Below are 14,530 nucleotides of genomic sequence, written 5' to 3' on the forward strand. Positions count from 1 at the left end.
ATGGGAGCTCTATGTAGTGCTGGTCCATGTATCATCACTATTTTCAGGACAAGTGAAATGTCAAGGCTAAAATACCCTCAAGCTATCTATAAAATAATGTAAGCTAGATGCGGAGTCAGGGCAGAGTTTTGAAATATGATTCAATTGGTTTTCTCTATCAGAAAAAAGCCAAAAAAATATATTTTTCTGCTCCACATTTATCAAAAAGCATACTGAATTAAAAGTAAAAATATGGCAACAGAATGGTATCCTGTCAAACTTAATCTATGTGCAATAGTCTAATCTATCTCACAAAAATGCATTATCTTGAAATTGGAAGGCTATTTCAGTATGATGCTTGAGTTTTTCTCCTTTAATACTAGTTTTTTTTTATTTTTACACTTGCATTATGAAACAATATGAGATAGTGTTTAATGTGTTTTGCTATTGCTAATCCTGTATGTTAACTCCTCTCTTATTTACAAAATGGAGAGCTCCTGCAGTTTAAAGATATTTTATGTCAGTTTTTAAAATTTCAATTTAGTTTGAAAAGTTTACATTTATGTGTAATATATAAAATTATGGATATACGAAGGCAGAAATATAGGGAATAAATGTTTTTTTTTTGACAAACTGAAACACAGACGTTAATCATTAGGATTTAAATAGGTAGTACAATTGTGAATAGCCTTTTTTTTCAGATATAAGCCATGTTTAATGTTATTATAACCATTTTGGTGTTTGTTATTTTAATTCTAGAAGAATACAGAGGCTTATTTTGCTGACAACATATATTTTGGACAGTGATAATGCTCTGTAAATTTGAAATTATTTCAATCAATATATAGATAATATGGTTACTCATACAAGCTACTTGTATCAGTTTTAAGAGCACAATAAGAAATAAGAAATATTTTCTGATTCTATTAAATATGTTAAACCTATGAAGATTAGCATGTTTATTCATTTTTATTGGTGTGTTATAATTATACATAATAGTGGGATTCATTGTTATATATTCACACATGCACACAATATAATGATATAATTTGCTCTATCTTATTGTTTTAAAAATAGTTATTTTATTACAAATTGGCACCAGAGATAAAGATTTTGGCCCATTCCTGAATAATTTTTCTCTCCATATTTACATATATAAACAGATTGATAAAAGCAAGGAAGCTCTATATTTTTACTGAGAGTGAAAAAATCGTTCTGAAAAGATGTTCATAGCATAACAGTGACATTCACATAACTTTACATTGACTGAAAAAAATAAAACCCTGTTTACCTAGACAACTTACATATCATTTCGACTTTCAAAGATACAGTATTAGTCAGGTTCAGGGAGTAGGTTAAAATTTCAATTTTCAAATTACAGAAGAGAAGGCAGATGATGAGGGTGGCATCTTTTTTTTTCCTATTTTCTTTTCTGTACTATAAGATTTCCAACCCCCACTCATGATTTGGAGCTAGTTCCCTAAATAGATCTTAGCAATTTGAGACCACAGAAAATAATCAAAAGCTATATTGCTCTCTGAAAACAATTATGGACATGGTTGTCAAGAAATATTCATGTAAATTAGGGGACCCAAATAAACCCACACAAGTTTCATTTGCTTTTCCACATTAACATAAATTTCTCCTCATTTCAGAGATAATGACTTTTCCAGTTAAAAAATAGAAAATTTTCAATTGGAAGGAATCTTAGAGATAATTTTATGCATTATTCAGTTGTCTATGTTTTTACTGAGGCTATTGAAATTCAGACAGATTAATCCCAGATCTGGCAATTAATCTTGTCTGGCTTCTATTATAATAGTCTTCCAGAAGACTTGTTTCCTGATGTCTGACTATACTATGTAAAGTTATATTCATCATGAACTTGTTGAAACTTCAGCTGCAAGGCCTATCATTGGAATAGTCCTTCTCTATGGTAACTCTATTGATTTTGAAGTAGTGAATTTACATAATTTTATTAAAGAGTACTCTTCCAAATTGTGTAAGTTTTAAGTTCCATGCAACCTCTATCCCTCACATTGATATGCATACAATATAGAATTTAATTTTGTTATAACTTTTAACTTTGGGGGGGAAGGCAAAGGTCCAATCAATTAAAAAAGCATAGACTGGATCATTAGGGACTTATCTGTTTTAAAGTGTCAGTTTCAAGACATTTCATTACTTACCAATTAAAGCTTCTCTGTGTTTCATAGGAACTTATTTCTCACCATCACTCATTAAATAAAATTAGTAATATCAAGATAACTTCAGCATTCACAAATGTGCAAGTTTATTTAAATAGAAACAGTAGTTTTAAACGAAGAATAGCCTACATTTCTCTCTCTTTTTAAATTGATACGGCATAACTGAACCAAGGATCTTGCCCATGCTAGACAAGTGCTCTACCACTTAACTACATTCTCAGCCCTCTTGAATTGATTTTGACACAGTCTCTCTAATTTGCCCCAACTGGTCTCCAACTTGCAATCTTTCTGTTTCAGTCTCCCAAGTAGCTGCAATTGTATAAGAATATGTATTTCAAGATAAAGAGCATGTTTTGATTATTTTATCACATTGAAATTAAACTTTAGCTTCTGTAGAAAAAGAGGTATTTTAATTCACTTTCTGGTGTTTTTCATTGTTCACATGAAAGTAAATCTAGAAGACATTTTAGTATGGTGATCTTGAAATGTTGCTCTATACGTGCACTGAAAATACTTCTACTTCTTAACTACATACACATACTTAACTTTTAGTTTTCATTTCATGATTGACGGTAGGAATGAATAATGAAATACTTAAACATTTAGTGCATTATGGTATGATTAGTGTACAATATCAATAAAAGCAAACATAAAAACCAACAGGCAAGTATCAACATACCTAGGTATAAAAATTTCAACATAAGTCACCACCAGCACAGCAGTGCTGCACCGCAAACACCTGTTCGACCGCCCCATCCCGTCTGCCAAGTCCTCGGACTTGTTCCAACAATCTGTTAAAACATGGTGGGTTACCATGAAGTTCTAGGCGTGCAGAGACATGCCTCACCTGAGGATATCAAAAAGGCATATTGGAAACTTGCACTAAAGTGACATCCAGATAAAAGTCCTGAGAATAAAGAAGCAGCAGAGAGAAAATTCAAACAAGAAGCTGAGGCATATGAGGTGTTATAAGATGCTAAAAAAATGGGACATCTATGACAAGTATGGTAAAGAAGGCTTAAATGGTGGAGGTGGAGGTGGAAGTCATTTTGACAGTCCATTTGATTTGGCTTCACATTCCAGAAACCAGATGATGTCTTCAGGGAATTTTTTGGTAGAAGGGACCCATTTTTCCTTCACCTTCTTTGAAGACCCATTTGAAGACTTTTTTTGGGGAACCGAAGGGGTCCCCCAGGAAGCAGAAACTGAGGTGCAGGCTCGTTTTTTTCCACTTTCAGTGGATTTCCATCATTTGGAGGTGGATTTTCTTCATTTGATACAGGATTTACTTCATTTGGGTCACTAGGTCATGGTGGCCTTACTTCATTCTCTTCTACATCATTTGGTGGCAGTGGAATAGGTAACTTCAAATCTATATCAACTTCTACCAAAATAGTAAATGGGAGAAAAATCAATGCAAAAAGAATTATGGAGAATGGTCAAGAAAGAAAAGAAGTTGAAGAAGACAGCCAGTTAAAATCCTTAACGATAAATGGTAAGGAGCAGCTGCTACGCTTGGTAACAAGTAATTCAACGCATGCATTTAACAGAAATGTTAAACTCTAAGAAGCACCATTTGAAATAGAAACATTTTTTTTGAAGATTTCAGGTGAACTGGACTTTCAGTATAATTGTATCTAATCTAAAGTATTTATAAACAGCACATCGGAGCTCCTATTTGTCATAGACTGTTGAGTTTATTGTTGGGACCACACAATAGGACCATTTTTTTTTGTCTTTAAAATTGTTGTAATCTCTGTATGAACTTTGCTTTTTTATTAAAAGTAATCCAAGGTGAGCCTTGACTTTGAGTAGTGCTTGGACAAGATTGTATTCTAACTCCAGCATGGATCTGCTTTCCATTGTGTTTGACATGTGAGCCAAATAGTGTCAGCTTGCTGTGAGCTAACATTGCCAGGATGAGTCTCCTATAGAAATAATTGTTTTTCAGTATTTAGTAATGAAAGATATTAATGTATTAATGGCAATACATTTCTGGTTTAATATAAATTTAAGGATGTTTTCTAGTTGTGCATGAATGCTGGCAACTTAGTAAAGTTTTGACAATTGTTTAAATACTTAATAACTTGGGTTTAAAAAAGCTGGTAAACTGGGTTTTTGTCATTTGCTTAAAAAATAAATGTGAATATGTTTGGTGAATTAATTGGAAGTGTAAATTCACAAATATAGAAGACTTTCTGACCATCTGAAATATATATATAATTATATATTTATATATTACATATATATTTTATATTTACTCATGACCTGCTACCAAGTACTTTTTTGAGGAAATCATTGAGCATTTATTTAAGGAGTTTCTCTATCTCTTTGAGAGTTTAGGAAAATATACCATATTTTATGCAGCATAAGCCAATTAAAAATACTAGCAATGAAACACCATATGACCCAATTATCCCACTCCCTGGTATATATCCAAAGATCGAAAATAAGCGTATTATAGCGATACAGCCACTTCAATGTTTATAATAGCACAATTCACAATAACCAAATTATGGAATCAACCCAAGTACCATCAATAGAGAAATAGGTAAAGAGAATGTGGTATATATGCGCAAAAGAGTTTTACTCAGCCACAAAAAAACAATGAAATCATGTCATTTGCTGTTGAATGGATGGAAGTGGAGAAAAACATGCTAAGTGAAATATACCAGGGGGGATGTGGCTCAAGCGATAATGCACACTGTGCGGGGTGCTGGGTTCAATCCTCAGCACCACATAAAAATAAAATAAAGATGTGTGTCCACTGAAAACTGAAAAATAAATAATAAAAAAGAAATAGACCAGACTCAAGAAGTAAAGGGCCAAATGTTTTCTCTCATATGCAGAAGCTACACCAAAATAAAGGGAAAAAGTGCGTGTGAAAATCCCATGAAAATAGAAGGGAGATCAGTGGAATGAAGAAAAGGGTTTCTGGGGAAGGGATGGGAAAAGGGATAAATGGTGGAATGAAACTGACCAAATTATCCTATGTATATATATACAAATATACCAGAGTGAATTTACCTTTAAGCACTAATTAAAGAGAAAAACTATAAATAAATAGAAGAAAGTTTGCTAGAACAGAGAAAAGGGAATGGGGGAGGAAAAAGGGGAAATACTGGGGACTGAATTGGAGCAAATTATATTCCATGCTTATAGAAATATGTCAAAATGAATCCCAATGTTATGTACAACTACACTGCACTAATAAAAATTTTAAAAAGTTATTCTACAAGTAAAATAAATAAATGACTCTATTATATTAACTTTAAAACGTAAGAATCTCAATTTCCTATGGCAGTTCTATGATTGAATCTTTATGTATAATGAGAATAATATTCATGTAGTGTTTCCTAAAGCTTTGAGTGTCAAATCGTTTGATTGTTTGAGTGGATTGATTTGAGGCAGAGGCATTGCTTAGAAATGTCAGTGCATCATCAAAAAGCATTCATTCTGCACTTCATGTAGTATTATTTTAGATACTATACGAGTGAACTATATTAGTACCCAGAGGAATTTTAAAATCTAAATTTAAGAATATTTCTTATAGATAAAAAAATTTTGAGATAAAATTTTCAGTATGAACCTAATTTGAACAAATAAATTCCATGTTTGTGGAAAAATTTTTGTTTTTGAAAAAAATCTAGTTAGATAACAAATAAGTTGTCTAAAGGTTCCTTAGATGGTAGGATTTTATTTATTTATTTGGTATTGGGGATTGAACCCAAGGGTGCTTAACCACTGAGCCATATCCCCCAGCCTCTTTCTATTTTTTATTTTGAGACAGTGTCTTGCTAAGTTGCTGAGGCTGGGCTTGAACTTGGGATCCTCCTGCTTTAGTCTCCTGAGTTACTGGGATTATAGGAATGTACCATCACATCTGGAGATGGTGAGATTTTACAAAATCATTTTTGACTATTGGTCTTTTTTTCACTAAACATCTCTAATTGTAACAATAGTAGTATTCTATCACAAAGTAGATTCTCAATAAAGTTTGTTCAATGAAGAAGTAAAAGCCAGATATAATTTTAGAAACTAGTTTGAACATTGTGAGAGATTATTTCATTTATATATTTCTTACTCAGTTTAGTAGGCAAAGTGTTGATGACATGGATAAATTACTTTTCCTATTATTTGATCACAGAGAAACATGGCACTCTTGTTTGTAATAAATATGCACAGTAAATGCTACTAGTGTACTCTGGAGGTATATTAGCTAGGATAATACTAAATCTTTCTAAAACCGTGAATGTTTTAGTTATAATTCTCTTAAAAACTTTTGACAATTCTAAACAATGGATTATCTACTCCTAATCTCAACTTTTTGAAATCTTTCCAATCAATTCAGAATTTTAGTGGACATATGTTCTCCAAGACAAATTCAAAGTTATTGTGGACTGTTATATCAGGTTGTATATTTTCACTTAGTTTTTTTAAAGTCTGCTTTGTAAGGTTTAAATTCTACTTCTATAGGATTCTGTTACAATTAAACAACATATTTATCTCAGATTCTTGCTTTTGATTTTGATCTATTTAAAATGAAAAGAGAGAGGCAGAAAGTGAGAAATTTCCAGTGTTGTGAATTTGCCTTTGACATTAAACAGCATATCTAAATGCTGTAGAATTGATAGCTCTGTATTTGATTCACAATATGATAATGATAATATAGTGCTATAACATTTATCTCTGAGCAGAACAGATTAGACCTCAGGCTTTTTGTTTTTTTAAGTTGGACTATCTTAATATTGCACATATCAGGTCATATTTCTTTTTCAGATTGAGACCAAAGGTTATATTAGACCCATACTGGGTAAACAAAGCAACTACTTGCAATGACTCAAGGAACCAGCAATAAAAATACCAACTTTAGTTATGAATTCAATTAGATGCTTTAGAATGGTCCATTTAACTTAAAACATGATATGAATTTTGTGGTTGGTTAATATCTGAACTTTGAAGTAAGAAACTCAACATTAAGTCATCCAATTACAGATTACCTAAATTCTTTCATATGAAATAATGAAAAATTTTTTCCCAAAGTTCAGGTGGGCATGGATTTCACTTTCTCACTGTAGTTTGCCCAAAATACAACATAATATGACCCATATGTGAGTACTCCTGCCAATAGATAAGCATATATTCCATGAAAATAAGTCCCTGTGAACTCTAGAGATATACTGAAGCATCTCCTATATCCAAAAGATGCTAGTAGCTATGATTTAATAAGAGCTAACTTTACAGTAGGCACTGAAAAAAGATTAAAAAAACATTTAAATAGTTCCTATTTTATCAACATCATCCCTATTTTGCAATTAATAAAAGAGATACATGTTTTCTTTAGTTATATTGGGTCGAGAAATTTCAGTAAACCTTTATTGAGAAGCATTTAGAAATCAATATCTGTACTGTACATTGTTCCTCTTTCAGAGTATTGATTTAAAGTATGCCTGTTCCACACTCCCAAAAGCAATGTACAAATTCAATGCAATCCCCAGCAAAATACCAATGACATTCTTCACAGAGTTAGGAAAAAACAGTCCTACAATTTATTTGGAAGAATAAAAGACTCAGAGTAGCCAAATTACTTCTAGGCCAATAAAGCAATGCTGAAAGAATCACAATGCCTGAATTCAAATTATGCTACAGAGGTATAGTAACAAAAACTGCATGGTACTGTTATAAAACAGACACATATCAATGATACAGAATAAAGACACAGAGACAAATCCACACATCTCTAGTTATCTGGTCCTTGACAAAGATGCCAAAAACATACAATGAAGAAAAGACAGCCTTTTTAATAAATGGTGCTAGAAAACTGGCTATCCCTATGTAGAAAAATGAAACTACATCCTTACCTCTCACTCTTAAAAAGAACAATTCAAAATGGATCAAAAACTTAGGAATTAGACCAAAGACTGTGCAACTCCTAGAAGAAAACATAGGGTCAACACTCCAGCATATAGGCACAGCCAAGGACTTTCTCAATAGGACCCCCAAAGCTCAGGAAATAATGCCAAGAGTTAATAAACAGATGGCATCAAATTACAAAGCTTCTGCACAGAAAATGAAACAATTAGGTATGTGAAGAGAATACCTACAGAATGGGAAAAAAAATCTTTCTAGCTACTTTTCTGACAAGGATTAATGTCTAGAATATACAAAGAGCTCAAAAAACTTTTTACAAAAATGTCAAATAACCCAATTAATAAATGGGCAAATGAATTAAACATATTTCTCAAAAGAATAAATTCAAATGACCAACAAATGTATGAAAAAATATTCAACATCATTAGCAATTAGGAAAATGAAAATCAAAACTACACTGAGATCTCATTTCACACCAGTTGAATGGCAGACATCAATAATACAAATTATAATAAATACTGGAAAGGATAGGGGGAGAAAAGAACACTTTTACACTGTTTTTGAGAATTAGTACAACCACTATGGAAATCAGTACAGAGGTTCCTCAAGTACTAGGCATGAGACCACCATATGACCTAGCTGTACCACTTCTTCGTATTTATCAGGAAAAATTAAAGTTAGCATACTATAGTGATGCATGAATACTCAAGCTTATAGCAGCACAATTCACAACAGTCAAACTGTGGGACCAACCTAGGTGTTCATCAATGGTTGGATGGCTAAAGAAAATGTGGTATATATAAACAATGGAGTTTTATTAAGTCATAGAAAAAAATGAAATTATGTCATTTTCAAGAAAATGAATGAAACTAGAGACCATTATGTTAAGTGAAAGTCAAACTCAGAAAGTCAAGGGCTGTATGTTTTCTCTCATATGCAGAAGCTAAAGAGGAAAAAGGAAAAGAAAGGTGTGTGGGGGGAGTAGGGATCTCATGAAGATCAAAGGGAGATTTTTTAAAAAAAGGGATTAGGGTGTGAGAGGAGTGGAATGAGGGGTAAGTTCTAGGGAGTGATATTGGCCAAACTGTTATATTGTGTGCATGTACAAATAATGTATAACTATTATCATTATGTATAACTGTAATGCACCAATAAAACTAAGGGAAAGATAAAAAATAATAAAATAAAAATAAGAGTATGCCAATTAGTTGATTTTAACAAAATTTTGTCTTCTATGGTAAGTTCCAAAATATGACCACAAATTCCTTCCAACCCAGTATGCATTTTCTGTTGTGAGCTTTTGCTGTTTTGCTGTTCTTGTTAGAGATAGAATCTATGTCCCCATTCTTCGATTCGGGCTGTAATTTGTTCAACAAAATGAGATGAAGTGATGTTACATCACCTCCTTAACCACCTGAAGTAGCTTTGCAGCATTCCTCTTGCTTTTTTGGAACACTGTCCTGAGACCACCATGGGATGGAGTCCCCTAGTGTGCTAGAGAATCAAAGGGAACAACAGTGTGTTATTTTTAAAACCAGGAAATTTCTCATTTGTTTTGCCAGACTCTGTAAGTTTTTAGAAGTCTTTAGTAATTATATGCTCTTTCATAGACCATTAAGCAGTAATAAAAGAGTCACCCCTTCCCCTGGGCAAATTTAATGTGTTAGTTGTTTTGTTAGAATTACTACATCCAATTGACATCATAGTGAAAGCAGCTGAAACTGCACAGACTATCATACCTCTTTTCTCTGTTTTTATTTTTCATGGGAAATGTTTGTTGCTGTGATATACAGCTCCCACCCCTGGTTTATGCATAGACCACTGGTTTATGCATGCCTACCTGCTGAGGTGGCTGTGCAAACCACAAGAAACCTATGCCCTGTCACATTGAATGTAGGAATGTAGGCTTCTCCGCTGATTCTCTCCACTTTGCCATCTCTGACTTGTTTTCCTCTTTTCCAGTATGCATAGAGAGCTGCTTAACAATTCTAGGCATAAGAAAGTGTATAAATGCTAAAAAGGAATCCAATCTAGTGCCTAAACCCCTAAACCCTTCTTTCAGTAAGGGGGTACCAATTCTCCCTGGAGGAGGGAAGAAAGCAAACAGCTATAGGGTTCCCTCTTCCAGGTCCAAGTCTCACAACTCTGAGGACTGATTATCTATTCCTCTCTTCCTTACTTCTTAGGTCTTCTGTAATGTGGACTAGGACTCAAGGAAGCACAGGTACATTGTGGGCAGAGGGGCCAGTGGACCTCCAATTGCATTCATTTCTCTCTAGAAATGTGATACTTGATACCTTGATATGAGCAACCAATTTTGTCCAAAGGAAAGTTCTCTTCAACATTATCTTACATTGTGACGGGCAATTCTCAAATGACATTTTTGTTTTTGCCATTGCACTAAAATACTGTAATTAATGTGATGTTTTTCTTACTTCTAGACTTCTTTCACAAATCACTGATTCCCAAGTGTTTATTTCTATACTTTGGTTTGTATTTTAAAGTTTAAAAATCTTTTTAAAATTCTACTTTCAAATATTTATGAACTTCTGCTTAAATGATTTTGCACTTGTTGAAATATTTGCTATATGTGTGGATGCCTAAATAGAATTAATAAAAAACATATTTGAGATATAGCTTAGAACAGTTTTATTTTAGCCTATAGGATGGCTCAGTTTCCTAAACTAGGCAGCTATGTGTATTAGCACTCAGGAACACAATGACAACAAAAGCCAACCATGAACTATTTTAATCACCATGAATCAGTTGTAGTTTTATATGTTGCATAAATAGAAGTGCAACTAAATATCATTAATTCCGATTCTGATCATATTACCCTGTAGTAGCAAGCTAGTTTAAGTAAACACTATAGTCAAAATGTTTTGTTGCTCCAGAGAGAAAAATGTTAAATTATTAAGCTTTTTGATTTTTTTTTTTGTTGCTAGAACAGTGTGGTTTATTTAGTGATCTCAACTTATAAAGAACTGATTCTTAAACTTGAATATTTAATAGAACTTCAAGAAGATGAGCAGCCACATCCAAAATGTTTGCTATTTTACTTTCAGGGCCTATGCTGAGTTATGCTTGAGTCAGTCAATCAACCAACCAATCAATATTAGAATAATTATCTCTTTCAATTTAGTCCAGTCATTAATTTTTGGTTTGTAAGCAAATAAGCTACAAATAAGCAAATAAGCTACAAAAGGAATGATTACATTGGCCAAACTTATTTGTTTCCTTTTGTAGATGACATTTCTTCAATTCCTCATCTATTATTCATTTATAATTTTCTTTCATATCAGAATGCTTTCGCTGGGTTAGAGGAGAGAACAGAAAGGCAGTCTCTGGATTCATAATATTTGTCTTTACCTAATTGTCCCTGACAATCATAACCATAACCAGAGAAACCAAACAATAAATACAATGATATATAATAAGTGTTAAATTCTAAGAAACTGAAGGAGTTACATAGTATCTTGGGGTTTGGCAGGAATTATTTTTTTCTGTTTTAATGATCATAAAGTAATCACACATTTTTAGTATCTTTATTTCATTAATTCAACAAGTAATTATTGAAGACAAGCCTCTGTCAAATATTCAAGAGACAACAGGGTGCAAATACAGGCAACTTCTCGGCTTTCAAGGTGGTAATAGATGAGTTTGGAAGAGAAATCATAATCCAACAATATCCTAGATATGTGCAAAAACTCGTAATGATGACAAATGGTTTTCATCCTGTGTACATCCATTTTCATGGTGTCTCACACTCAGACGCTATGTCCTTGAGATGGATCATAGGGGCTTTGTGCTTACTCCTGTAACTCTTTAATCAATCACCCAGAATATAAGAGACATTCAGAGGACTTAGTAAACTTAATGAATTCCAGCAACAAAACCTCTACTCTTTCATCAAACTAAATCTACTGTTCCCTCAATTACACGGATCATTGCTTTGGCTCTCCACCTAGCTAGAGTGGCAGACATCTTTACTACTTAAAATAAGATAAAATCAGATGTAGTCATTTATTAAAGATTTATGAAAGAGATCTTTCTTATATACCCCCAAATATGGATTAATTTTGCAAAACAAAAATTAAAAAATAAATGTTTCCTAAAAACTAAGGCAGTTTATGACAATTTGTAACATATATTGAATTGTGGCATACCTAGAGCAGTAACTGTGTTTGAAGTAAAATGGTAATTTTGGATAATAAGAAAATGTTACTTATAAAAATATCATAGCCCTAAAATTTCGCATTCTTTGAATTTGTTAAGCTATTAGTGTCTGTAGTTGAGGTGTCCATCTCCACATTTTAAAAGGTAAGTATGTATGAATCTGAATGAGGAAAAAAATACTTGAATAGACAATTCTCAAAAAGAACACATACAAATGGCCATCAGGTATATGAAACAATGCTTGTCATCATTAATTACCAGGCAAATCTAAACCACAAGAAGATTTCTCCTCAAACCTTAGAATTGCTGTGACTAAATAGACAAAAGATAACAAATACTGATGAGTATGTGGAGAAAATGGATTCCTTACATAGTGTGTACCTTACAATGTACTTAGACTTACTGTCATGATTCAGCAATTCTGTTTCTAAGAATATATCCAAAGGAAATGAAATCAAAATCTCAAAATGATATCTGCACTCCCCTATTCAATGCAGTGTTATTCACAACAAGAATTTTCAGTCTACTTAAGCATCAATCAATGGAGAAGTACATCCATATATCTATATTGGAATATCATTCAGTCTTAAAGAAGAACATTTTGCCATTGGTGCCAACATTTGTGAACCTACAAGACACTAATGCCTAGTAAAATAAGTCAGGCAAATAGGTCAAATTTTACTGCAGGATCTCACATAAACGTAAGACCTCAAGTAATCAAATTCACAGAATTTGTGAGAGTAGAATGATGGTTGCCAGGGCCTGGGGAGAGGGAAAATGGGTATATTTTTTCAAAAGATACAAAGCTTCAGTTATGCAAGATGAATAAATTCTGAAGTTCTAATATAAACATGGTGACTGAGATCATACTGTAGCATATAATTGAAATTTGCTAAGAGAGTTGATCTTAAGTGTTTTCACCATAAAAGAAGAAGAAATAATGAAAGAGAGGAAGAAAAGAGGGAGAGAAGGAGAGAGAAAGAAGAAAAAGATTAGGGAAGGCAAAGAAAAGGAAAAAACAGAAAATGGTAACTGTGTGGTGATACATATATTAATTAGTTTGTGACACTAACTTTGCAACATATATCCATATCAACATCAAGTTGTACTTCATTTTATACAAATTTTATCATTTATATGTCATTAAATCTGAAGAAAAATTAGAGAAATGGGTTCAATTCATTATTGAAGTGTAGATGGTAGAAACATTTTACAGTGATTGTTACTTGTGTAGATACATGCACTTGCATTCTCTGTTGTTACTGATTAGGTGCTATTTTAAAGAAATTGTCATGTTAAATTTTCCAAAACAAATAGAGCAGCAGACTTAATTTAATTCCATAATTTCTAGAAAAATTAGATTCAATTTCAAGAACATTGTACTTTGGCCTTTCTTAGTTATTAATCTTTCTAATTCATTTTTTAAAAAGCGTTCTGGTTGTAGTAGAATGCAGTCACTCAATTAGAAATGGTTTTGAATGTTAATATTATGTGATGGATTTTAATTTTATTTGTAATTATAAAGCACAACATGTAGAGATTTCCGAGGAGAGAGGGGCATTTCTTGACCGCTCCGCTCGCTTCTCGAGGAGAGAGAGCTGCGCCTTGGCTCCACGCCCGAAAGGGCCGAACCTCCAAGGGCCAGGTCTGGAGCTGAGGACTAGCAGGGGCTACAAGCGTTCCGGAGGCGCTGAGCAAAGTGAGAGGGTGGTGGTGGAAAAGAAAAGCGGTCTGTTAGATGAACTGGATTTATCCTGAGTACCCGCAACAGAAAGAAGTCAGTGGGTTTATAGAACTCAGAGCACTGGAATACTATTGAAGTCGCTTGAAGGTGTTACAATGAAGGAAAGACCTGCTCCTGAATCTGCCAGTTTCCCTCTGAAGAGACTACCAATTTCTGTCACTGAAAAGTAAACTACTGTGTTGTCAGCTTCCCTGTGGAGAGGACTGTGTGACAATTCACTCTGGAGTAACCCAGCTACCATGTTGTCGGAATCGTCTACAATCCTGTAGAAAAGCCTTCATGCAAATGTCAGAATTTTTAACATCATATGATTTTGTTGAAGAAGATTTAAATGTCATAAGAAACCTCCTCCACCTTCCCTGGAATTCGGTGCTCTTTGTAAGGCCAATTTCCTTTTGCTGGACAACATTGGATGAAGACAAGGAAAGACAAGCATAATGTTATGCTCACCTGCTGGTGTGAGAGGCACAACCCATTACCACGTGTTTCAGAATCTGCCTTCACTCTAGTCAAGTTGGAAGCTTTGAGGTCTATAAAGGAACCAAGAGTATGC

The 14,530-nt window shown here is 33.4% G+C and overlaps 1 pseudogene; it reads left to right on the forward strand.

The window, feature by feature from the left end:
* The first annotated feature begins 2,987 nt into the window (after positions 1-2,987).
* On the forward strand, positions 2,988-13,991 carry LOC124102914 (dnaJ homolog subfamily B member 6-like; annotated as a pseudogene).
* Positions 13,992-14,530: the final 539 nt, after the last annotated feature.

The sequence above is a fragment of the Marmota monax genome, unplaced genomic scaffold (assembly GCF_021218885.2).
Source record: "Marmota monax isolate L192 unplaced genomic scaffold, Marmota_monax_Labrador192_F-V1.1 WCK01_AAM20220418_F8-fsc00515, whole genome shotgun sequence".
NCBI lineage: Eukaryota > Metazoa > Chordata > Mammalia > Rodentia > Sciuridae > Marmota > Marmota monax.